This window comes from Lagenorhynchus albirostris, chromosome 7 (assembly GCF_949774975.1).
Source record: "Lagenorhynchus albirostris chromosome 7, mLagAlb1.1, whole genome shotgun sequence".
Classification (NCBI taxonomy): domain Eukaryota; kingdom Metazoa; phylum Chordata; class Mammalia; order Artiodactyla; family Delphinidae; genus Lagenorhynchus; species Lagenorhynchus albirostris.
In genome coordinates this window covers 53208042-53234863 of record NC_083101.1, presented here as the reverse complement: position 1 = coordinate 53234863, position 26822 = coordinate 53208042, and the positions used below count along the sequence as shown (strand labels likewise).

At 41.8% G+C, this 26822-nt stretch overlaps 1 long non-coding RNA gene across 1 annotated transcript in view; it reads left to right on the top strand.

Annotated features, from left to right (window-relative positions):
- Positions 1-23081: 23081 nt before the first annotated feature.
- The window catches only part of LOC132523616 (uncharacterized), a 30319-nt gene continuing 26578 nt past the window's right edge, over positions 23082-26822 (top strand). Inside the window, exons 1-2 of the long non-coding RNA XR_009541588.1 lie at positions 23082-23486; positions 24004-24114. This is a non-coding gene — a long non-coding RNA (uncharacterized LOC132523616). The remainder of the gene's footprint in view (positions 23487-24003; positions 24115-26822) is intronic.

Here is a 26822-nt window from a genome sequence, read left to right as displayed (position 1 = left end):
CAAGTGCTGTTAACTTCTGTGGAGTCACAGGACATTCGTTAGAAATTCAAGGGTGCTCTCCGGAAGGGTTTGGTGACTTGGAGATTTGAAGTCTGATAGGGAACAGTCCAGCAAGATAAGGTCAGTTCTGGAGAATTCTGAAACATGGTGTTAAATCAGGTTTTGTAAATCATTTCTGGTGGAGTTTATGATGGCAGCTTGCAGTCAGTTCCCTGATCGTAATCTTTGAGATTATACACGTTGCCAATAGTATACACACAAGCAGCAAAATAATTAGCAGTGTCCCCTAAACCATCCTACAGGACCTATGGCAAACTTTCTCCAGCTGGAAAAAGTATAGATCCCTCCAGCATCTTTGGGCCATTATAAATTGCAGAAGCAAAAGGTTTTTAAGAACACAGGTGTTGGAGCCGTGTGTATTTTCTCTCGGGGGTCTTAATGAATCAGAGGAGGATATCACGTTGGAAAATAAGTTTAAAAAAAAAAAAAAGGGAAATCATGTAGCTGAAAAAGAATTCACTGACTTTTCCAGGGGAAGAAAGACCTGATTTCTGAACACAGTCTGTATCCTGAACAGTTTCCTAGAAATGACGGAACTGATTAATTTTTATAAAGCACTCCAAGTGTCACACAGCAAGTTTTGATGCTTCCAAGTGCCCAAAGAGGTAAGCAATTTAAAGGAGTTTAAGATTTTTACCTGTATCTAACTTGGAGACCCACCTAGTGAAACTGCAAATTTTGGGTTCAGGGTAAAGAGTGGTTTTAAAGACTGAGCTTCTGGAGTCAGACCGCGCAGTTTGGGATCCCAGCTTCATCATTTGTCAGTTGTGTGATTTGGAAGAAAGTTACTTCACTTCTCTGCCTTCACTTCCTCATCCGTAAAGTGGGGATAACCACTTCATAGGATGGTTTAGCGGATTAAATGAGATAATCTACATGAAGCTCAACACAGGGCATGGCATATCCCGGACACTCCAGAAACACATGGATGGATAAACAACATTTTTTTTCTGATTAGTTCCATGATTTTTCCTTTTAATTTTTACATCAGTACCATGAGTTTACCTGAAGATAAGAAACCATTTTTATTGTCAGCTCATTGCGAAAAATAGCGTTAATTCCTATTAAGGTGTTCACCATCTTTTTTGCAGGCATCAAAATGATGTAATATTTAAAAGTGATCACACTTCTGGGTTTGAATCCCCACTTCTTGGCTCCAAGACTTTGAAAAGTTGCTTAACCTCTTTGGGCCTCAGTGGCCTTAGTTGTAAAAAGGGGATTCTGTGTAGTTTGAGTTAATAGATACAAAGTGCTCACGTCAGTGCCAAGTACATAAAAGTGCTCAAGGCTGCTATTAACCAAGCATTTTCCAGAAAAGAAAATGGAGTTGAGAGGTGAAACCCCCAAATGGTTTTCTTCAACTTGTAAGTAACATACTGAACTTCCTGCCTCATAATATTCAAGATGAAATTTTGAAAGATGCCTACATCAGGAATTTTTTCATAGCCAAACACTAAAAGCAAAGTGAAGGTCTATACAGACAGAGATGGCAAACATATGGCCTACCCCACCTGACACCCAGGGCCATGACAGACATTACTAATCCATTATGGCACTTTTACCTACTGAGTTCATGTTCGCCTTTGCATTGTTCTCAACGGGACACTCTGCACCACCATTGTCAATTTGATTGGTGTTATGTGAAATCAAACTTATTTTCCATCCTTGTTCTGGTATTATGTCTTCAGAACTGTTATTTTCCCCAGAGGATGAAGAATTGATGTTTGCAAGCAAACTCCTTCCACTGAAATTCCATTCAAATTCTTAAATGATGAGAGAGAATCCTCCTTCAAACCCTTGAGTAAGCAGAGTGAGTTATATAAAAGAGAGCTGGCAGTACGCATGATCTGTTGTTTGTGCTGCTTTGGAAGATGCTGCTAAGACAGATGACACTGATACCTGCAATTAAAAAAAAAGATTTGCTGGGGTCTGAGGAAATCATTTGGAATATGGCTACTTTTGCTCTTGACTTGGTAAATAATTTTCCGGAAAGAGCCAGGTATAGCACACAGCTGGGCATCTTTCATCTTATCTTAAGAGGAAGACGCAAATGACTAAATGTAAAGATGTTTCCTATATGTTGATTGGTGTATTTGTCTGCTAGGGCTGCCGTAACAAAATACCACAGACTGGGTGGCTTAGATAACAGAACTTTATTTTCTTTCAGTTCTAGAAGCTAGAAGTCTGAGATCAAGGTGTTGTCATGTTTGGTTTCTCCCGAGGCCTCTCTCCTCAGTGTGCAAATGGCTGCCTTCTTACTATGTCATCACATGACCTTTTTCTGTGTGTGCCCCACCTGCTTGGTGTCTCTCTCTCGACTTATAGGGTCACAGCCACCTTGGAGTAGGACCCCCATACACTTGTGACCTCATTTAATTTTAATTACCTTCTTAAAGACCACAGCTCCAAATATAGTCACATGCGAGGTTAGGGCTTCAGCATATGCATTTAGTGGGGGGCATGATTCAATCCATAACAATTGGTGTGTACCCAAATAACTCTAGATTCTATAGCATCTTATAGCCCCAGCATTGTTACTTATACTCATCATCATGTGACTCTAGTTCTGCCAGAAAAGATAGTCATGCTAGTTACACGCTATGGAGACAAAGAAGTGTGTGCTCACTTTAGAAAAATTTCTGTCGCAAATCAACAAAACGGATACATCAATGGAAAATGGGCAAAGGTAGAGTCAAAATGCACAGAAAGAAAAAATACAAAAAGGTAAGAATATGAAGAAATGCTCAAACTCATTAGTTGACAGAAAAATACAAGATAACTTGAGATATCACTTTGCATGTACTAGACTGGCAAGGTTAGGATAATGCCAAGTGTTGGCAGGGGTGTGTGACCACGGGAACCCTTATGCACTGCTGATGGGAAGGACAACTGGTGTAGAAGTTCTGCAGAGGATTCTGGTGGTAATAGCAAGTTAGCTCTAGGTATACTTCCTGACCCAGCAAATCCACCCCGGGTACATATCCAGAAGGAATTCTCACAGAGTTTATTAAGGTCCTGTATGAGTAAGGTGACAAGGCATTTTAGCTTGTCTGGGGCAGTTATAGTGTACATATGCTGTCTCGGTGGAATTATGAATAGCACCCTTTTGTTCCTCACAAGTGCTCACCCTGTGTGTAAGGGTTGTCTTCACAGTGTTTCTGGGGTGGTAGGGGATTGGAGGCACTTTGGGGAGTAGAGAGGCAGAATGTGTTAGGTTCATGCTATTCAGCAGAAAGAAGTAAGAGACTAGATGTACCCATAGTAAAATATATGGATCTTTAAAACATAGTGCTGGATGAAAAAAGAAGAGAGATCGAGGTTTACAACAACAATATTTACACACTGTTACGATCCATGCATATAAAACTATATGTTTTATAAGACACATATTAACAAAAGGGCTTGCGTTGAGCACATTGAAATGGTTGCCTTGGGCTAGGTGAGGAATAGCAGTGGGATATAGGGGAAAAAAAGATGTGAGGGGTCTTAAGCCAAAGATGATAATGAACCATTGAGAAGATGATTAACTTAGCCGTAGTATCTGAAGTTGAAAAGGGAGTGTTCTGTCAAAATAGATTAAATTGAAGAATTTTTTAAAGTGTTTAAAATATTATACATTTCTTGAGAAATTGGCACTTATTTGTTTGCTGGTTTATTCTCTGAAGCTCTGAAGGGCATTTAAGTCTGTTTATATAAGTATCTTAAGTAGGACCAAAAAAATAAAAAAAGTAATTGAATGAGGGAAGCAGAATAGAGAGTATATAGAACTAGAAAAGATAAGGCAAAGTCAGGTGTGAGGTTAATATCTAAAATTCACACCCAAAGTCCTATAGATTTCCTAGAAATGGGTCTCAGATTAGGCGCGACACCAAGGAGATGCCCTCATATGCCTGATCTACATTATCTGTAGTAACAGCCACCACAAAACCACTCCAAGTACTAAGAAGCAGCCCAACTATTTCCCATTCTGAGATCAGAGAGAAATTTCTCCCTTGGGCTCTCCTAAGGAGGGCACCGTGTAATGGAATAGCAGCCTAGAAAACTAATTTCGACTGAAAGACTCATCCCAAAGCCGTGTCGAATACCTGAATGCTAATTTACTCTCACAGGGTTCGAGCTCCGTGAATTTCTGCAAAATAACTTGGTTTCAGTTCCGGTAGAGTTGAGGAAATGTCCCTGTGTATGCAGGAAACCTGTGGTCCACAGATGTTTGGGCTCTTCCACTGCATTATGAACCATAGGGCCAGAAATTCCCAGTCATTACAGCAATAGCTAATGAAAGCAAAAAGAAAAGGATTCTCCTTCCAGATTCCGGAGTGCTGTTGCCTTGGTACCCCTGAGGAGGGGGTGGGAGATGAAGAATGTTTTCCTCTATCTTTTCCTGCATCAACTTTAGCAGCAATTAAATTTTTATCGACTGAAAACCTAAAATAGTGATTATTGTGGAGACTACAGAAAGTAAATCTAGTATGTGAAAACAGGTGTCACCAGAAGAGTGAAACCAACAAAGAACAATGCAGAATGGAAGGGTTTAGTGGCAGGCATCTGCAGAAAGAGTCCAGTCTGAGAGAGAATCTCCAAGTAGACATTTGGGGCGTGTGGGGGTGGCAGGAGAGGGAGAGGGACAATCTGGCGTTTCGGTACATTTTGGGTTTGAAGCAAGTATAGTTGATCAAGTTCTTTTGAAGCTTGGTTGAAATAACCCCGGAGCACTGTCCAACTAGATTTGATTTTGTATTTATCAAGTGACCTCTGCTTATTAATTCAGATTCTAAGAACCTGAGAAAGGGAGGTATGGAAGATTGGTGCTAAAATAGCTGTAATGATTTCCTTTCCTATATCATGTATGTGACTTTGTGACTCACCCCATTAATAGGTAGAGACTATTTCTTCACCCCTTGAACCTAGGCTGGCTTTATGACTTGTTTTGGCTGTAAAATTGGATGGAAGTGATGGTGTGCCAGTTCTAAGCTTAGGTCTCATGAGCTCTTGAATACTCCTCCGTATCTCTGAACCTTGCACAGCCATCACGGGAACACGCCCAGGCCAACTTGCCCAGTGATGAGAAACAAGGCCCATTCACTCATATTGCAATGGCTGATTGCCACGTAACACTAGACATGTGTGTGAGGCCATCTTAGATCAACCGCCTATGGCCCAACCACCAGCTCACCACAAGTGCCTGTGTGAGACCAGGAGAGATCAGCTGAGCCTGGCCCAGAACGGCGCTGCTGGATTTAGATGTGTGAGAAAAAACAAATGCTTGTTGTTTTACGTCTCTAAGTTTTGACATGGTTGTTACACAGCGGTAGCTGGCTGGTACAAGAGGGTTCCCTGATATTAGTATTATAACTAATGAAAAATTTTGTCCACTATTTTAAATTTAAAAAATAGAAACAAAAATATTATAAGTGAAAAGAAACCTCACACCTTTGGCATTCTGTTTTGTGTTTTAGGATCTTATAAGTCAGTGAGCAGGAAAGTCCCTGAGAACCTGAGTAGCTTTGAATATGTGGACAACATTGAATTTCTGGACTTGCAAAATGGAAGATCAGACCCTAGACGAGTGGCTTTCAAAACACTCCCACCTGAGATTCTCAGCATGAGTGTGGGGAGACAGCCCTATTTCTCTCTTGGGAATAAAATCTCTAAAAGTTAACAGTTACCATTTCCGCATCTCAGCCTAGTTGACATGACAGAGGGTTGTTTTCTCTTAGAGTATCTTTAATTACTCCTAATTAATTTGCTTTGCACCCACTACTGTAAATTCTGTAAGTTCCTTTCTTAGAGCAGTGTTTCCTACTCTTGGTTTATATTTCACCACCTCTCCTTGGGGAAACGAGAGGGGAATGTTCACAAAAATACCTGTCACAGGGAAGCTGGAAAATCCCCACTTTTAATTGGGTTCTACAGTGGTTTCTGTGACCACCTCTGACCCCCTGACATTTTCCCTTCTGTGAGTTTCATCATCAGTTTTACTGTGAAGAATTTGGTTGGGCTTAATGTTTGCAACAAGAGGGAGATGCATCGCTAGACCTGGCCCCTCTCTCCCATGAGTCACTGGCGTCTGTTACGCCATGGCCAGCTCTCATTAGTGCCACTACTGCTGGGCTGGCAGATCTTTTGAAAGCAGGAATGGAGGGCTCTGGGATTCACTAATGACTACTGGGGAGATGCAAGAGGAGGGTTACTGTCTTAGGGAGGTCATTGTGAAAATGCACCAGTCCGTATCTTACAAGAAATGAAAGGTGATTTCTTTCCTTTCAGAACTGCTAAAGGAATTCTTAGGCTATCCATACAAGAAAATAAGCAGAATTTAGGATTGAGTTTATAAAATATCTAGGAACGTTGGCAGTATTTTTGGGAAATTAAATTTTCCACGCTCTTTCCCCTTTTCAGAAATTAAAGAGTTAGAGCTTTATGGTACAATGATTTTGAGATGGGACTAGACAGCTTGGATTTGAGGCACACTTGGCTTCCTGTCTCTGCCATGTGAACCATATGTGGCAAGTTACTTAGGCTTTCTGAGTCCTCAGTTCTCATCTATAAAGTGAGAACGGCATAAATATGTCATGAGGATTAAATAATTTAAACGTGTGTAATTCCTAGCGTGCCTGGAGCATAAAGACTTGATAAATGCAGTTCTTTTCTTTTTCCCTCTTTTCACCTTTTCTGGCTTTTAGTTCTGTTGTCGCTTGCTTGCTTGCCTGTATATGGGTCCAGAAATTTAAAAGTACAAAGGTGTCATCATAAAAAGGTCCATTGTTGCTTCAAAAAAATGTTCTTCCTGGTCATTTTCCTGTTTGCCTTGTTAAAAAAAAACAAAAACACATCACTTTCTTCGCCCCCCCTTTTTTTAATCATATGTGCTATTTGCTACTTATTATTGTTTCCATGAAGTTAGTAAATTCTCACCCCCTCCCCTAATAGTTAAAAAATAGACCAGTATTAACTTCCTGTGGATTCAACATGAATCACTTCCTTCTAAAAAAGATTGTCAAATAGGCTTACTTCTTTATTCTAGGTAGCCAGTTGCCAAGAGAAGCAAAACTCTAGATTATAACCCATCTTGCATGTTTATACATCTATTGGGAGATATTTCCTAATAATAACTATGCCAGTCCTTCATAATGTTTGGAATAAAATGGTCAAAGAGTACACCATGAAAACAGTCAAGAAAGCATTTAAAATGGAGAAAAGGGAACTCATTTTGACTGGTCATTTGTTACATGCTCATCCCTATGCTGGGGTATTCCAAACTGTTGCTTTTACCAAAACCCTGCCAGTAAGTTTTTTATTTTATTTTATTTTATTTTTTATTGAGGTATAGTTGATTTACAGTATTATATTAGTTTCAGGTATACAACATAGTGATTCAAAATTTTTATAGATTATACTCTATTTATAGTTATTATAAGATGTTGCCTATATTCCCTGTTCTATATATCCTTGTAGCTTATTTAATTTATACATAGTTTGTACCTCTTAATCCCGTACCCCTGTATTGCCCCTCCCCCACTCTCTGCAGTGGTAACCACTAGTTCTCTATATCTGTGAGTCTGTTTCTTTTTTGTTATATTCACTAGTTCGTTTTATTTTTTAGATTCCACATATAAGTGATAACACACAATGTTTGTCTTTCTCTGTCTGACTTTTTTCACTAAGCATAATACCATCTCGGTCCATCCCTGTTGTTGCAAATGACAAAATTTATCCTTTTTTATGGCTGAGTAGTATTCCATTGTTTTTATATATACTGCATCTTCTTTATCCATTCATCTGTTGATGGATACTTAGATAGCTTCCATATCTTGGCTATTGTAAATAATGGTGCTATGAACATTGGGGTGCATGTATCTTTTCAAATTAGTGTTTTCATTTTCTTCAGATATATATCCAGGAGTGGAATTGCTGTATCATATGGCAACTCTGTTTTTAGTTTTTTGTGGAACCTTCATGTTGTTTTCCACAGTGGCTGCACCAATTTACATTCCCACCAACAGTTCACTAGGGTTCCCTTTTCTCCACATCCTCACCAGTATTTGTTATTTGTGGTTTTCTGTATGTCTTCTTTGGAAAAATGTCTATTCAGGTCTTCTGCCCATTTTGTAATCAGGTTGTTTTTTGATATGGAGTTGTATGAGCTGTTTATATATTTTGGATACTAACCCCTCATTGGTCATATCATTTGCAAATATTTTCTCCCATTCAGTAATCTGTCTTTTTGTTTTGTTGATGGTTTCCTTTGCTGTGCAAAAGCTTTTTAATTAGGTCCCATTTGTTTATTTTTGCTTTTGTTTTGTTTGCCTTAGGAGACAGATAAAAAAAAATACTGCTAATTATGTCAAAGAGTGTTCTGCCTATGTTTTCTTCTAGGAGTTTTATGGTTTCGGGTCTTATGTTTAGGGCTTTAATCCATTTTGAGTTTATTTTTATTCATGATGTGAGAAAATGTTCTAATTTCCTTTACACATAGCTGTCCAGTTTTCCCAGCACCATTTATTGAAGAGACCATCTTTTCTCCATTGTATATTCTTGCATCTTTTGTCGTGGATTAATTGACCATAAGTGCGTGGGCTTGTTTGTTTGTTTCTGGGCTCTCTATTCTGTTCCTTTGATATATGTGTCTGTTTTTATGCCAGTACCATACTGTTTTGATTACTATAACTTTGTAGTATAGTCTGAAGTCGGGGATGGGATTTCTCCAGCTCTGTTCTTTCTCAAGATTGTTCCGGATATTAGGGGTCTTTTATGTTTCCATGCAAATTTTAAAATTATTTGTTCTAGTTCTATGGCAGCTTAGGGAAAATGGGAAAGGGTTGAAATAAGTGAAGCACAGGGGATTATTTAAGAGAGTGAAACTATTCTGTATGATAACTGTAATGGTGGGCACATGATATTATGCATTTGGCAGAAACCCATAGAACTTTGTAGAATAGTGAACCTTAATGTATGCAAATTTAAAAATCATCTAGTATGTTGGGTATGCCAGGATGAAATGCAGAATTGTGATAAAACAATATAACTGCTACAAATGTGTTAAACAACCTCACTGAAGGCTGTGGAGAAAAAAAGGTGCTGACCTAAGTAATCTCAGAAATGAGTGGAGTCTGTAAGACTAAAGACAAAATGAACTGTATGTAAGCACTCTACTCTAGTTGATAATGCTATGTCCCAGGGGAGTACAGATTAATGATTTTAATGCCACTATACATGCATACTGAAACTCAACGATTAAGTAAATGCATGCACAATGGTGGGAGCCAAGTTTGGTTGGAGATTACAGATAAGTAAAAGGAGGAGGCTGGAATCATCCATGTGATAACAGATTAGAGTTGGAGACATCAATATGGACTCATGTTAGCTTAATATAGACACAGATGGTTATATATAGAAATACTTATAGATATGTGTATATACATGGGTTAGTGTACATACATTTGTACTTCCTTGTTCTGTCACCTGAGAGGACCTAGAGGCAATGACACCCCAGTAGCAATGAGCATACCTAGCCCCCAGATCTTGGTTTCTAATATTATTCTCCAACAAAAGGAACCAGAACTTGGATAAATGGCTGATTTTAGGACCAGGGTAGAAAATAAACAAGATGAGGCTGGAGCATCTTATAGCGCCGAAAAGAAAGTGCTCAGAAAAACAACAACACAGTGATGGGGATGTGTCAGAGGGACACAGCTACCTGAAAGAGTTCCCAATGGCCAAGGCTGGAAATGGTAAGCAGCAAAATAAATGAAGTAGTGTAGGGTTGAAACCCAAAGTAGAAACTAAATGAGTCCATACTGATATGAATCAATTATTGGATAAATACATGAAGGAAAATAGACAAATTTTCTGTACCAAAGAATTCTAAACATTTTATTTAGATCCTATACCCTCAGGGAGGTGGAATAGAATTCCCCATGTCTTAAGTTGGAGTTGAACATAGTGACTTATTTCAAAAGAGTACAGTATGAGAAAGGGGAGCAAAGAGCAACTTTATACCAGAGAAACCTGACAACACTCTCTCAGCCGAATGAGGATCACCGTCCGTAGTGATGTCGTATTGAGAACGGCTCTACCTCTGTGGTCTTCTTCCCCAAGCATGTAACCCCAGTCCAGTCATGAGGGAAACAGCTGACAAATCCCAATCGAGGGACGTTCTACAAAATATCTGACCAGTACTCCTCAAAACCATCAAGGGCATCAAAAACAAGGGGAGTCAGTGAAACTGTGACAACCAAGAAGAGCCTAAGGAGACACGACAACTAAATGTAAATCCTAGATGGGATCCTGGAATACAAAAAGGAAATTAGGAAAAAACTGAGGGAATATGAAGAAAGTGTGGACTTTAGTTAATAATAATAATGTGTCAATATTGGCTCCTTAATTGTAACAAATATACCATACTAACGCAGGATGTTAATAACTAGAGAAACTGATGTGTGGAATATGGGAAATGGCTATACTATGTTAGCAATTTTCCATAAATCTGAAGCTGTTCTAAAATAAAACATTTACATAAAAGAATCTGCAATGCCGAGTGCTACCCTGAGAGTCTGATTTAACTTGCCTGGTCTGTAGCCTGACCCTTGGGACTTTAAAAAACTGCCCAGGTGATTCTAATATGTCGCCAGCAAGTCACGGCTCTAAGGGAAGTGAGGGCTCTTACAACCAGCTGCACTTCTTTTTTCCTTTCTACTTATAATAAATGCTCTGACCTTGTCCCTAGTAAAATAGCAGTGTGACGTAATGATTTCGGTTGTTTGAATAAAGCAGTTCTTTAAATGTACAGCCAGCAGTACGGAACTTAGTGATATTTCCCATTCAATAAAAGAATCTTGTCCAAGAAGCTCAAAATGCCATCAGCTGTTTAGGTAAACAGGGTAGGCTAGACCATGCTGAACGTATCATTGGTTTAAATCTGTACCTAGTGGCAATGCCTTTCATTTCTCTCTGCAGTGCTGTGCCACATGCCATGTGTACATGGAGGTAAAAGATCTGCTAAGTTTTAGGTGCAAAGGTTTGGCTTTAGTTAGACAGGAGGCTTATTTTCTGGTGTTTGATTGTGACAAATGAGGTAAAAGCATCGCGTGCTGGCAAACACAGCTTAAATGTTCAGGGACTTACAACTGACCTGAGCCATCAATGTTTCTCGTGCAGGGAACCTGGCAGCAGGGGTTCCTGGGGATCATATCTGGCACTGGCGATGATTGGCTCCACCAGTCAGTGAGGAAGGGGTCCTACTGACCCCAGCCCCCCGACCAGCTTCAGTGAAGAGACGGAGACTGAGGTGATGGAGCCCTGGTTCCTCATGCACAGACAATTATGGTACTTAATTTGGAACTGGTGAGAGTATGTGTTGGGACTTACTCTGTTTACTAAAGACCCTAACAGGCCAGGAAATTGCTTCATGTACATTAAGGGATGCAAAAAAAGATGTATTTTTCCCATCATTTCTCTTCCTCAGAAATAGTCATTAATAGGAATTCCTACTTTTTTTAAACCTATAACACTAGTAACAAACCAGAAAACATTTGTTGATTGAGTCTTACACTATTCTAGGCACTGGGGGAGATATGTAAAAAGTTAAAAAATAATGTTGGCTTTTTATTCATGCATCCAAGCGGTGCTTAACTGAGTGTGTGTCACATACAGGCATCTGCTAGGTACTAGAGATTTTAAAGAGTAAACAAAAGACTAAGATGGGTCTGCTTTCTTAAGAAACCCATAGTCCAGGAACTTACTGTCTAGATCAGTGGCTCTCAACCAGGCGTGATTTTGTGTCCCCCAGTGAATATTTGACAATGTCTGCAGAAATATTTTGTTGGCACTACTGGGAGAGTTGGGGGGATGCTACTGGCATCTAATGGGTAGGCCAGGGATGCTGCTAAACATCTTCCAATGCACAGGACAGTCCCCATAACTGAATTATAGGGCCCAAAATGTCACTGTGCCGAGGTTGAGAAACCCTGCAAACCCACTGGGCCCTTCACTGGAAAGAGAACACACCCTCCAGGTGTGAATTAACAAAGCCCTAAAGCCACCTCCTGCCCTCCCTTTACGAGGTTAGGTTGGAACAGGGGAGGGTCCCTAGCTGAGGGGAGAGTAAATGTCACTGCCCTGCCATTCAGAGGGGTTATGGTGGCCCTGCTCAGAGGAAGGTCAGCTCTTCTGCCATCAGGTCCCAGCAGTTCCAACAGTAACAGCCCAGGCCAAAAGGCACGTCAGGTTAAATCAGCCTGCGTCAGAGAGATGACCTGAGCTTGCTTTTTATTGAGAGCAGCCAAGTTTCTATAGTCAACCCTGGAAATGCACAAATCCTTTTGAATAATATTGCTAAAGGCCGAGGACACTCTTACAATTTACATGTAACATTTGTACCTAAGTTGAAACTACTGTTGAATTTTTGTGTCATCTTACTTATGCGTATGTATTAACTCTAAGTTTAAATATGAAAAGTGGCCTTAGAACCATGCCGTTCCATATAGTCACTAGCCACATGCGGCTATTTAAATTTACATTAGATGAAATTAAATAATATTTAAAATTCACTCCTCAGTCACACTATTCACATCTAAAGTGTTCACGAGCCACATGTGCCTATTGGCTGTTGACTCGGACAGTGTAGATGTAGTACATTTCTGGCATCACAGAAAGTTCTATCGATAGCGCCGTCTTACAAGCCATTTCCAAGGATCCTCACCAGTATTAGTTATTGCTTTTTTTTTTTTTTAAAGGCTTGTTTTCTAGCAGCTGAGGCATCAGGGCAAATGCTTTGCAATATCTCATTATCACTGTCTGTTAGAAAGACACAGACGTGTTCTGCTCGGGGGGACCATCTCTTGTTAGACATGGCGTTTTGTGAAGGTTTATGTAATGGATGTTGAGTAATGTATCAGATGATTGAAAATGATTTTCCAGAAGGTATAACAATGTAAAATTCAAGTAGATAACCTGTATCAGGCATTTCTGATCTAAGTCAAGTGTGTATTGTTAAATATTAATTCCATTAAGGTGTGTCAGCAGGGAATTAAGATATGTGACCCAAGTATATTTCTTTCTAGTAATTGAGTGTAATAGGGAACTAGTGTTTAGTGGATCTCAACTGGGGATGGGGCAGGATGAAGGGAGGAGGGGGAGGGTCGAAATGACCTAGGGAGCTCTTTCTTGCAAAATTCACAGGGTGCCACCACGTAAGGTTCCTCAGGATGGTGAGGTGGGTGGTGGGTAAGGAGGGTCTTGCACATGTATATTTTGAAAAAGTTCCCCACGTAATTCCAGTCTAACCAATCCAGTGTATCGTTTAGAGATATGAAAAGGAAAATTTTGTGTCTCTTCCACTGTGTGATGGGGTGATAGTGGGGGTAGGTCGGTGTGACTTAAAAAAGACACCTGGTCCCCACCTCCAGATGTGATTCCGTACACTTCGGTGGGCCCAGATATCCACTCAGTTCTCTTTCACTGTCTTTCTTTCCAGCGACCTCTGGCCATGCCCGTCTTCCCTTCCCCGTAGGTCATTTAGAATGATCAACTGGGTTTAGAACAACTGTCTTAGGCATTTCTTTCCACGATCAGGTGTGTCTAGCAAGCTTTTGCAAGTGATCACAATCTGTTCTTGGACGCCTTTTCTGATCAGTGCCTGAAACGATGCTGTTCATCAAAGGAGGTGTCCCGTGCACAGAGGATGCGCTGGCCAGAGAGGACACTCAGCTGAGGAAATTCAGGAGCCCCTTTCCCCAGAAAGATGGGTCATGGGTGTGTGAACAGCCTAAAAATATTCTCCAAAGGGACCTGATCAAGCCTTTGGATAACTGTTTAGGTTGAGGCTTCAGAGTTTGGTCATAGAGCTTGGCTCATTTTGTTATTAGGAGGCTGTTGCTATGGAGAAGCCTCACGACAGTCCAGTCCCATTGACAGCTAGGTCTGCTGATGGATGGAAAACTTCACTGCTCTTCCCCTAACCCTCATTTTTTTTTTTTTTGATAGATAAGAAGTGATTTATTAGAATAGGACGCTTGTGAGGCTTACAAGCAGGCGGGCGAGAGGGTGCTGCCCTGAGAACTTGATGGGCTACATAAAGTAGAATTTCATACTGTATTTTCAAGGCATATCAGCCTTGAATGGATTTGTTTGTTTTTCAGTTTTGTGGGGTTTTGGGGTTTTTTTTTTCCTGTTAATGGATTTAGAATATCTCTACTATGTTCTGTATTTTCTTCATCCCTGGTTTCAGATTTTCTCCTGGTAGAGATCCAGTTTTCCCTGACATGTAAAATGCTGGTTACCTTGGGATTTTAAAAGTATAAGGTGGGATTCGTCTCATTGGGAAACTATCCAAAACATAATAAAGTCCTTTTGGTGGCATGTTGTACAATATATTATATAAGCAAAAATAGCGTACCTCCTCTAGCAAATGTCCAGCCCTAGCTTCCTACTTCTGTTTAGGACTACAGAATCTGTTTGTAGTGAAGGTGACAAGAAGGGATACAACTCTGAGGAGACTGGGGCAGGTTGTATATCAGTAGTTTAGGTTCCTTCTCTAAAAAATCTGTGTGACTGTTTCTCCCTTGAGTCTCTCTTTGCTTTGGGTATCAGAGGTGTTGAAATGCCCTAGGATTCTGCAAGCCAGTTAGGGTTTGTCTTCTCTAGGTGATCTGACTAGAGGGGAAGGAGAAGCTTAAAGCCATGTATAGTTTTGGCTTAAAAAAATTTAGCAGTCTTTCAAAAGGAAAGAAGGAAAGGAGAAGGAACTTTAGAGTGACCCACTGGAGACTGTATCATTCATTAACAAATACAGAGTGTCTGTTACATGCCAGACACTGTGGTACAACGTGCTGGTGTGGCATGATAAAAAGATATGTTTGGTCTTTGTCCTGGCTTCTGGCACCTAAAATCCTTGAAATTTCCAGTGATAGGAGTGTCTCTTTTGTATTCTAATGAGGTGACTATAGATGGGGTACTTAGAACGCTTCAGGATGGGGGCTGGTCCCCAGAGGAACCAACCATGTGACTAGAGGAGTAGAACTTCAGTCCCACCTCTAACCTCTGGGAAAGAGAGAGGGACTGGAGATCGAGTTCAAGCAGTAATGGCCAAAGATTTAGTAAATTTAGAAGCTTCCAGGTTGGTGAACACGGTGATGTGCTGGGAGGGTGTGCCCTTGAAAAGAGTGTGGAAGCTCTGTGCCCTACTTACTCCTGTACCTTGCCCTATGCATCTCTTCCATTTGGCTGTTCCTGAGCTGTACTCTTGTTAATAAAACTGTAAGAGAAAGTAGAGAGCTTCCCTGAGCTGTGAGTTGTTCTAGCAAATTACTGAACCTGAGTAGGGGTTGTGGGTACCTCCAGATGTATAGTCGGCTGGGCAGAAGTGAAGGTCGTCTGGGGACCCCATTTGCAGCTGGTGTCTGAAGTGGGACTGAGCCCTTACCTTCTGGGGTCTGTGCTAACTCTGGGTAGTTAATGTCACATTGAATTAAATTATTGGGCACCCAGTCGGTGTCAGAGAATTGGAAAGTTAGTGTTGGAATGACACAGCTGGGGATAAAATGGTGAACTCAAGCAGACATTATCTGCTCTTACAAAATTTACAAATATTTCTATGAGTTTGTTGGGTTACGTAGCACTCTGCTGGATGTCACCCAGTTGCCCCTCCAGATCTACTCACCCTGGTCTTTACAGGCTGACTTATGGACCACATCAGTGGGCACCCTGTTCTGTCTCTGGTTGAATTTGATCCGTGGAGAGCCCTGGCAGAACACTGAAGGGAGGGGGGTGAGTGAGCTCAGAGTACTTATCCTCCTTACTCCGTCCTTGTGGGGACACCTTGGCAAGGTCCCTAGGTGGAACACCACTACTCTTTTCAAGGCAGTCTTCTCTTTATGGCTTTCTTTTTCCAGGTTCTGCCAACCCCTCCTCCTCGTCTCCTTGTACCTAGGGTTGGTAACAGTGGCTGAGCTCCCAACCCCGGATTATTGCCCACAATTCCTTGTGGTTTTATTTCAACCTGCGTACACCTTTGTAAAAAGTTCCTTGGTAAATAAGCCTTTGAATGATCTAATTAGAGTATTCCATCTTATGGGGACCCTGACTAATGTAAGCACTGTCCATTTAAATGTGGGATTGATGCTTGCCAAGTATGTTGATTTTTGTTTTGATATAGTTGATGCTACTATATTAATGTAATATAGCCAGCTGCTTCTTAAGAAGGTCACCCTATCATTGCTTCTTAGTGATGGTAAAATCATATCATAGGGCTTCCCTGGTGGCGCAGTGGTTGAGAGTCCGCCTGCCGATGCAGGGGACACGGGTTCGTGCCCCGGTCCGGGAAGATCCCACATGCCGTGCAGCGGCTGGGCCCGTGGGCCATGGCCGCTGAGCCTGCGCGTCCGGAGCCTGTGCTCCGCAACGGGAGAGGCCACAGCAGTGAGAGGCCCACGTACCGCAAAAAAAAAAGAAAGAAAAGAAAAAAAAATTTTTTTAAATCATATCATAGACTAGAATGCTTATCTTCATATTTCCTTTGGCAGGAGAGTATACATTCAATGAGTTAAAGAGAAGGGGAACTAGCACATCAGTTCTGTTTTGTAGCATTTAGAATTGCAATTTCAGTTGCCAAAATGGTCTTCTTACCAATTATGATTCTGGCATTAATACTATTTTCCAGGCTTTGAAGGTTCATTAATAGCCTGGGATTTATACCAAGATGATAATACTGATGTGAGGTCAATAAAGGTTGCACAAAGTCATTGTTATTAACTGGTTTATTGGTGAGATGGAACAGGATAGTAGCACCCAGTTCAATAGTTGTGCCTGAAACATATTTTCTTTCATGATAAACACTAGAAAGAAAGAGAGAGGAAGAGGGGAAGAGAACACCCAGAAATGAGTTGTGAAGAGAGCACAGAATGTGTGCTTTTATTGTTTACAGAGGTTCTGCCATGGGGAACAGTGTCATGAAACTTACATTTGTTATTGCTCTTTCCATCTGACTGCCCCCCCCCAGCACCTCCTTGGAATCTGTTATAAGCCAGTTTTTTCAAATGATGAATTTCCTGTAGAAAGGGATGAACTTATCCGTTTGTAGCCTTTCATCAGAGTAACTTTGACCCTCCTTTCTTCCTTCTTTTGCTTCCCAAAGTCATTACTGAAATATAAATTTGGATGGCCAGACAGGATTATCAAAGATGGTGTCAGGTTGTCTGTAATCCATTGTTCTGTAGACAAGAGGGAAAGCTTTTCTCAGAAGATGGTACATGTTTATATCTCAGAAGAACTAGTGAGAGGCTGTATTCATCCTTAACCACTAACCACTAGAGATAAAAGCAATTTCAAAGGTCATCTGCCCCCTAATGCTATAGGTGAGGAAACTGAGACCCAGAGATATTAGAAGACTTAGCCAAGAACACAGCTGTATTAGTTTGCCAGGGCTCTGTAACAAAGTACCGCAGACTGAGTGGCTAAAACAACAGAAATTTATTGTCTCCCAGTTCTGGAGGCTAGAAGTCCAAAACCAAGGTGTTGGCAGGGTTGGATCCTTCTGAGGCCTGTGAGGGAAGGACCTGTTCCAGGCCTTATCTCTCCTTGGCTTATCAGTGGCCATCTTCTCCCTGTGTCTGTTCTCATCATATTCCCACTTAGGTGTGTCTGTGTCCAAGTTTCCTCTTCTTAGAAGTCCACTAGTCATACTGGATTAGGGCTTACCCTCATGACCTCCTTTTAACTTGATTACCTCCGTAAAGACCCTGTCTCCAAGAGAAAGTTGCATTTTAAGGTGCTGGGGGTTAGGACTCCAATATATGAACTGGGTGGAGGGACACAATTCAACTCAGAACAATAGCTGTCTAAAGACTGACTAGAATTTTGGTCTTCTGATGCCCTTGTTGGGTTTTTTCCCCTACTACACCATGTGCCTTTTAATGTTCTTGTTCCCTTGGACACACAGAAGACCATTTTCTTTTTCACAGAGGTAGGATACAGGGATGTGATTAGAACCTCATATTTCACTGCCGAGGGGATTGGGGAACTAAGATCCCACCAGCTGCGCAGTGCAGCCAAAAAATGACCATAGTCTTTAAAAATCACAGCAGATTACATAGTCACCGTCTTTAATTTATTAATAAGTATTTTAAAATAATGGGTTTTGGTTGCTATCCCTCTGGTTTCATTTTCTAGATGGTGTGAACAGGTGTCGTTTCTGTGGTCTAGAGTGCTCATTTTGAAGGAGGGAAACCTGATGATCAGAGAAATAACGTGATCAGCCCAAGAACACACGTGCACTCTCCGCTAGACTAATGTGCTTTTCACCCAGGACAGCAGCTGCGATGTAGAACTTGGGAACAGTGACTAGGTGGCATTTCTTACGATCTGCTGACATCCACTAGGGGTACTCATAACATGGCACGGGGCCTACTTAACCAACTCATACACTGTGTCTCTTGGTACTTAAAAGAGGTAGTAGTTTCTAGGATTTCCCCTCTGTGCCCCTTCCCCTAGCAATTCCCAAAGCTTATCTCTTGCATCACCAGCCTTTCAACATACACCAAGGGAGAAATTTCAGTGGTTAAAGAAATTCGAAAGATGCCACACACCGCATCCCTCTTGTAGCTACTCATCATGCATTCTGGACACTGCACAGGCTTTGCAGTGTCTTTCAAGAAGCACTGAACTTCCTTTAATCAGGTGTGTCCAAAGTCATCTGATTAGGGAACCATTTGTCCATGTAAACCTGTAATTTGCAAGCAACACATTTTGAGAAATCCTGTCTAAAACTTGCATAAGTTGAAGAGATATATACATTGGGAAAGAATTTAGAATAAATGTATAGGAAATAGAGCAAGAGACCTGCAGAGATCTCTCTCTAGATACTTGTGTGACAATTCTTAGAATCTCCACCAAATATTCCTTATGGCTGATTAGCAGGGGCGGAATACTAAGCTGGACTGGCCAGACTTTTCACTCTTTAGGATCTTTCTTTTTTTTTTTTTTGCGGTACACGGGCCTCTCACTGCTGTGGCCTCTCCCGTTGCGGAGCACAGGCTCCGGACGCTCAGGCTCAGCGGCCATGGCTCACGGGCCCAGCCGCTCCGCGGCATGTGGGATCTTCCCGGATCGGGGCACGAACCCGTGTCCCCCGCATCGGCAGGCAGACTCTCAACCACTGCGCCACCAGGGAAGCCCCATTAGGATCTTTCTTAATTGTGAGGGTGTAGGTGACTGTTTTTTGTGTATATGTATGTGAGCAAAAGGGGGAGAGAGGGAGAGCGTGTGTGTATGTCCCGGAGAATCAGATGGCTTAAAAAAGAAAAAAAGTACTGGGCTCACAATCAGAAGGCCCGATATGTTTCGGCCTTTGTCATGGATGTGAGATGTGACATCTCCTCCACTAGTGAGTATGGGTGTTATTGCACAAACCCCATCCCTCTGTCACAAGGCAGGCCTTTAGTACCCAGCGGGCCTCCCTGTACACTGGGGATCTCAGCAAATACTGTCTGAAGGTGAAGAGGGGGAGGTTGTCAGGCTGATGACGTAACGTCTCAGCGTTTGGGTCACCGCAGGGGGAGCAGAGTGTTTGGTCCAAAGGGCTGTCATTCCTGAGGGAGATAGGAATGGGTTGTCTAACACCCTACAGCAACCATGCAGCGCAGCCTGATGGGCCGTGCAGGATGCTGGTAGTTAGATGCTCCTGTAACGAAGACCCTCTGGTTTTGAATAACAGACACTATCTTCGGGCCAGCTTAAGAAAAAAAAGAAAATATATTGGGTAGCTATTTCAGCATCTGATGGAATTTAAACACTTGGAACAGCCAAAGCTTCAGAAACTGCAGAAGCGTGATGGCTCAAGGCATCTGCTTTTCACTCTCAGTTTATGTGAGCCTCAGCTCTAATTTTGGGTGAAATGTCCGCTCCAGGCCATTTAGTTATGATATATCGGCTTGCTCGGCAGAGTGAGGCAACCCTTGATCTCATGGAAAATGGGTCTTTTTCTCCCGTCCCAGGGGATGCAGTGTGACACTATAAACCCGTCACCGTGATCTCATTGCCCTGTGTCAGGAACTGGTCTAGGGGTGGCCTTGTGACCCAGTACTAAGGTAGGAGATGTAAATAGAAGGGGGCTGGATATAGATTCTGGAAAAGCTTTTATTTTCCCAATAAGAAGGAACAACAAATTCACAAGGCACGGCTCTTTCTCTCTTTGCTTTTCCCTTCTTTGGAGTTCAGACGTGATGCCTGGTGGTGCCGCAGTCATCTTGTGACTGTGATGTGACAAGCGCCAGATGAAAGTTGTGTGCTAGGAGCAGGGATTTTAAAGGAGGGAGAGGCAAGATGTCTTTACAGCAGGGCTGCCACACTGACACCGGGCCCAACGCCTCCTGATTTGTTCTCGAGAAAAATGATAACCCCTTCGTTGAAATTACAGTGCACTACAATAGGTTGTTGTTATTGTTGTTACTTTGCAACCAAAATCATTCCTAAAATATAGATGTCGGGAGCCAATCCCTATGGGTCAGAGAGTGATTCTCAGATCTTTAATGGGGGAGAGGACAGAGGATGGCTCATGAAATGGGGAGAGGTGTCTATGAAGGCTCCCCTGGAGCCGTGAATTCTTACCACTGCTACACAGCACGGAGAGGGGAGCCCTCTTTGGGCTGGTCCACACCTGTCCTAGATGGAATTAACTCATTAACTAATGCATTCATTTTGCTAATTTTTTATTGATCCCTTATTATCTGCTAGATATTTTTCTAGGTGTTGAGAGCAGGTTGGAGAAGACACAGGAGACGTTGGTTCTCATTAACGTTTTACAGGGGAAATAGACAATAAACCAGAGAAATAAATGAACAGAATCATTCCAGATAATGAGAAGTGCTATATGAAATATAAAATGGAGTGTTGTGATAGAGGGTTTGGGAGGGTGTGTGCATAGAAGGCTTAAGGAAGCGATACTGGAAATAAAACTTGAATTGCAGAAAGGAGCCAGCTGTGTGAGACCCGGGGGCCAGGCTTTTCAGAAGGGAACAGCCAGTGCAGAGGCCCTTAGGCAGGGATGAGCACGGCCTGCTAGAGGCACAGACTGAATTATTAATGGGCGTCCAGTGCATGGTGATTCGGGAGGCCACCCGTGCTCATCTCATTGTGACCGCACTGGCCACTCAGCTTGCGGGCGTTATGATGGATCTCCAGGTTGCTGACAGGGCTCCATGCTGCATAGGTGACTGTTCCTGTCACCTGCTTCGGGCTGGGATGGGATGGCTGGGGGAGGGTCCATGTAACAGACTGTGATCAGAGTGACCGATCATGCCCTTTCCCTTTGAGAATGGACCCATCGTTCTCAGGCACAGCACGTAGGCTCCCCAGGGGGCTGGCTTCCCCCGGAATGGGTCAACCCTATTCTGGAGGGGCCGGCAGAGCACACAGCTGCTTCAGGACCACACTCCAGTCACTCCCTCAAGTTACATTTGCCACATTTGACGTGTCTGCCTGTGGAAAGACATGGCTCTGGCTCCCAGCCTGCTATGCCTGGTCATACCCAACATCGTTTTCAAGTGATACTTATCAGTGAAGCAGTCACATGAGATCATAGGGCTAGAAGCGCCCTCAAAGGTCGTCGTGTCCTGCATTCCTCATGTGTCTGGCATTACCCAGAACAAAAGTGCTGGAATGCCACCACCCCCATTTCTAGCAGGTTCCCTGCTAAACCAGATACCCACCTGGTTCCGGTGCAGAATCCAGTTCTCTTTAACACGTAAACTTGGGGGCAATGAATTATATCTTGGAGCTGTTAGATTTTCCCATGGGTCCTGTGTGATTGGTGGGACCCTAGGCATGTGTTCACCTTAAGAGGGTAAGGTGGTCCGCAAGTAGCCAAACTATCATTTAAAAACTCTGGTTCACTTCTCCTAGTTCTGGGATGAAACAAATCACACAGTATCAAAGTTGGAAGAGACTTCAGTGATTAGTATCCCTCCTCTTATAGATGGGGAAAGAAAAGGGAAAATGACTTAACCAAGGTTAATATTAATTCTACAATAGAAGGCTTTTGGGCATTCACATGAGTCTTTCATACATGTTTACAGCATTTTGTTGTTTCCCTTTGACTTGTGGAATAAAGGGAAAACAAGTTCCTGGGTCAACAGCGTGAATGTGTACAATCACAGTTCTCTGTGCCTCTGTTTGATTCGACTCTCACTACCTATGTAGCAGGAATTCTTTTTCTCATTTCACACATGAGGAAGGTGAGGAAAATGAATCCATGAAGTTAGTTAAGTGGCAATACTGAACTCAAGCTTAAGACTTCTGACTTTTATCTGATATCATTTCCAAGTCCATCTCCATTTTCATTCTCTGGGGGTTGAGGGGCATAACAGAAATTAGCCATAACTTAGGTAGGGTAGAATACACAGGAGCCCTGAAGCTAATGTTCTAGGTTGCTACGAGCCCTAAGGAAAGGATTCTGATTTTTATCAAACCACTGTCACCTTCACTGGTGTGTGAATACTTCCCTCCTAGACCCCCTGTATCTGAAGTAGAGGCCCCACGGCTCCTAACATAACCTGGTGCTGTCATTTCAATAGCTGCCTTCAGTTATTTTTAAATAGCACCTCCTGGATAAAGTGTGGCATGTATTACAAGCCCAGGCTGTTAGAACCAACTGCCTAGGTTCAAATCCTGGCTCTACCACTTCTTCTGGGTGACCTGAGGGATATTACTTAACCTTCTGGTATCTGTCTCACTTTTCTTATCTGTAAAATGGGCTAGCAATAGTGCCTTCCCGAGAAGAGTAGGTGTTCAGTAAATGTTAGTTGTTGCTATATTGGCTCTCGAGACAGCAGGAGGAATTCTGTCACAGATGTGAGTTTTCTCCAGCAGTATGAAAAGAATACTTTCATACCTCATGATAACAGGTAGGCATTCCAGGGTGAGAAGTATCTAAAAACATAATCATATACAGTTTACTCCTTGACTCCAGAGAAGGTTTGTTCCGGGCTCTCTACTACAAGAGTTATCTTCTTCTCCAACAGCAGGAAGCTTTGGTTCATGCACCTGAAAAGCTGACCCGGAAGTTATGCTTAGAGAAGAAAAAGAGGGAAGAGCCTCTTAGGTAACTTGAAGAGCATCAAGGATCCAATGATAAAAACCACTGCCCTGAAGTGATGTGTGCTACTTTCAGCTGAGGATTCAACTGCTGACATGACACCCTCGAGATCTCTCTTTTTCTCCTCTGCCATCACATCCCAAAATTCTCCAGAGTGGATGCTTCATCAGCGTGGGTTTGGAGCTAAGATGATGATGATACTGAGAAGAGCCTGGGGCAGACTCGCTATGAAAAATAAACTTTTATTGTTTTAAGCCACTGAAGAAAACAGAAAACACTGCCCTGAACTTTCCAAGGTGTAATAAATCTCTCTGCATAAGACTCTGCAGTCATTGCCAAGGTATCATTTGTCTTCTTGTTTTTGTCTTAAAATAGACTAGAAAAAATGGTAACAAACCCCTTCCCATTAGATTGTGTATTTGCACTTAAAGGCTATGAAATGCCATTATTTCAAGCTCTTCCCATCATCTAAAATAACCCCCCTGTGTGTTTTATGGTTCCTGAGCAGTATTGATTGTGACTGATGACTTTGTCTATTTCCTCACATGCAAATGATTCTCCCTCTCCTTTCTGTTTCTCTCTCTCTCTTTTTTTGCGTATACTTTTTGCATGTTTAGACCATCTCTCTACCAGCCTTTCAGTGGCTCAGCACTTTGTTGCAATGCATGAGCGAAGCTGGAAAACAGAACCAAGTGACAAACTGTGAAGCAACAGCTCAGCCTCACAGAGCAAGTGCGCTTTGTGCTCTTTCTGGCCAGGGCAGATGTGGCCTTGATGGGCCGTGAGGAACAGTATCTCTCAGGTAAAAATAAGTTACTAAGATTAACACCAAAATGATGTAAATCCTGCATCTGCAGGCAGATCCTGAACTGAGAGCCACGTGGAAAGAGGACTGGAATGGAAATCAGACTCGGGGTCGTGCTTGGGTTTCTTCCAGATGACCCCACCCGTCAGCCATCTGGTCTCAGGTAAGTATCTGTGACTTACAAAAAAATTTTTTTTTAATCCACAACAACAAATAGGGAGAATATAATAACAGAACTGTGTGTGCCACCATTGAGTTCTAGGCAATCCTGACATTTGGACGAGTTCGCTTCAGACCTAGCTGAGTTTTTTGTGGATTCCTCCTTAACCCCATTTCCCTTCCTCCTACCCCAGAGCTTAACACTGTCCTGAATTTGCGTGCTTTCATACTTCTTCCGTATGCATGTTTTCAACAATAGGTACTCTTGTTTTGCATGTTTTAAAACATTAAATAACTTTAAATACAACGTGCATATCATTCTGCACCTTTTTTTTTTAAATTTAGCATTAGATTTCAGCAGCAAAGCTCTGATCCGTTCATTTTAACTACTATATATTGTAATGATTTGTGAACAGACGTCAGTTTGTCTGTCTATCTATCCATCTATATCTATCTCCATTCTCCTGTTGATGAATAATTAGATTGTTTCTAATTTTGCACTATGATAAGCAATGCTTCGATGAGTGTTCTTGTTTATGTCCTGTACTGACATACAAAAGCTTCTCAAAAATAGCATTTTTTCAAAATGTTTTGTCTACGCCCACAGTTAAACATACACTTTACATGGAAACCCAGCACATACATGTGCTACATTTCTGTGTGTCTGTGTGTATACACAGTGTATGTGTAATAAAATTTCTCAGAATAATTACTCACCCTTGTTGTCTATTCAGCTATAATCCAGTTTGGGCTGGTCTATTTCACACACCAAAAAATATGCTGTTTGCAATTTACTAAATGATTCCATGACCCAGTGGTTCATCTCCACTGTTCTGGGGTCCACACTTGGACATGGAATTGCTGGGTCTTAACGTTATAGCCGTTTTCAAATTGAGGAATTTATGCCTTTGTGAGTTCATTTGATGCATTTAAATGGATATTTGCATTTAGCCAGCATTGTAGGGGTTTCTAAGATGCGGCTTTTTGAGTTATTTAGTGGCTGGAAATGGAAGTCCCGTTTTAGCTTTCCGGGCTTCAATTTGTTCATCTGTCACAAGAAGCGGAAACAAAACAAAAATAGTGGACTCTTCAGTGTTTTGCAGACTGCTTTATTTTCAGCCCCAAGGTCCTGGGGAGGGTTTCAGGGTCTGCCGTAACATGTGTAAGCTGTGGGGAGAGAGGGGCTAGGGTAGCGAAAGGAAGAGAATGAGTAGGTGGAATTCTGGGCCTTTCGCAACAGTCCCTACCCAAGGAGCTCATTTTGATATTTATCCATTGTATTTCCATTGTGTGCAGCTTGAAAATATTCTTAAACTATAGGTTTAGATATTCTCCAAGGCTCTTTCCAGATCTAAACTGGAATGAAAATAACTTTTGAGTCTCTGGACCATTTAAAATTGCAGCCAGAATTAGAGAACATGATGGCTTAGGGCATGGGGCGTTGGCAAGTAGTGTGGGTTAACCCAAGTTCTTTGCGGATTTCTGCCACTGTAGAATCTGACTTGTAAAGGATGCTTTCAGAGTCCTGTGGGGCAGTGAGTTTGGGGCACTCTTGGGCTGGGGCTGCCACCTTGGGGACAGCCATTTCTACCCTGTCCCATGGGCTTCATCCACATGAGGCTGCTTTAAAGAATTTTGGGGTTTTTTTCAGTATAGTTGATTTAAAGTGTTGTGTTAGTTTCAGGTGTATAGCAAAATGATTCAGTTTTATATATATATAAAATATAAACATTGTATGTTATATATATATATTCTTTTTCAGATTCTTTTCCATTATAGGTATTGCAAGATATTGAATATAGTTCCCTGTGCTATACAGTGTATCTTTGTTGTTTATCTGTTTTATATATAGTAGTGTGTATCTGTTATTCCCAAACTCCTGATTTATTCCTTCAGCTCATGCGCGCCCCCTTCCCCCTTTGGTAACCAGAAGTTTGTTTTCTATGTCTGTCAGTCTGTTTGTGGTTTGTAAATGTTTGTCTAATTTTTTTCCACATATAAGTGATATCATATGATATTTGTCTTTCTCTGTAAAAAAAAGTTGCTTTGTTTTCACTGGCTTGTTTATTTGGTGAATAAGGGCCTAATATAAATTTCTCTGAGCTCCATTTCTGCCCTGCAAACCGTTCTACAGGCTCGTGGTAAAGCTTATTTACTCAGCAGGGCACACATACAGTTAAATCATTATATTCACAGAGAGGAAATTTTAATGTCATTTTAATGACAATATTCAGCTCCTTGTGGGTTGATTTTTGCCTTCCCAAATAGGGGATGAGCCTAAAAAACTGGTGGTAACTTGGTAGTAAAGTGACTTCCGGGTGGCATATGTTAATTCATAGAGAATCCTGGTTCCTGCTCCTAATCCCCATGCTTTCTCTCTCGCTCTCCCTGCCTTCCAACGCCCAGAAGACTGCCTCCCCTAGTCCCTCCCTTTGATTTGTCCCACTTGCATTTCATCTTCCTTAATCACTGTTTTCATCACATCACTCCATTGCTCAGAAACCCTCCAGGGATTTTTATTTCCCACCACATCAAATCTAAACGCGGTGGCCTGTTTTCAAGGCTTCTCCTAATCTATTCTTTCCTCGCGTCTCCAGCTTTACTTCCTTTGCCAGATGTGGTTCTGGTTCCTGTGGTTTAGAGATAATGGAATTTTTGTACACACTCACACACAAAAATTGAAATCTGCGTCATTTTTCTTAAGCACAGTTC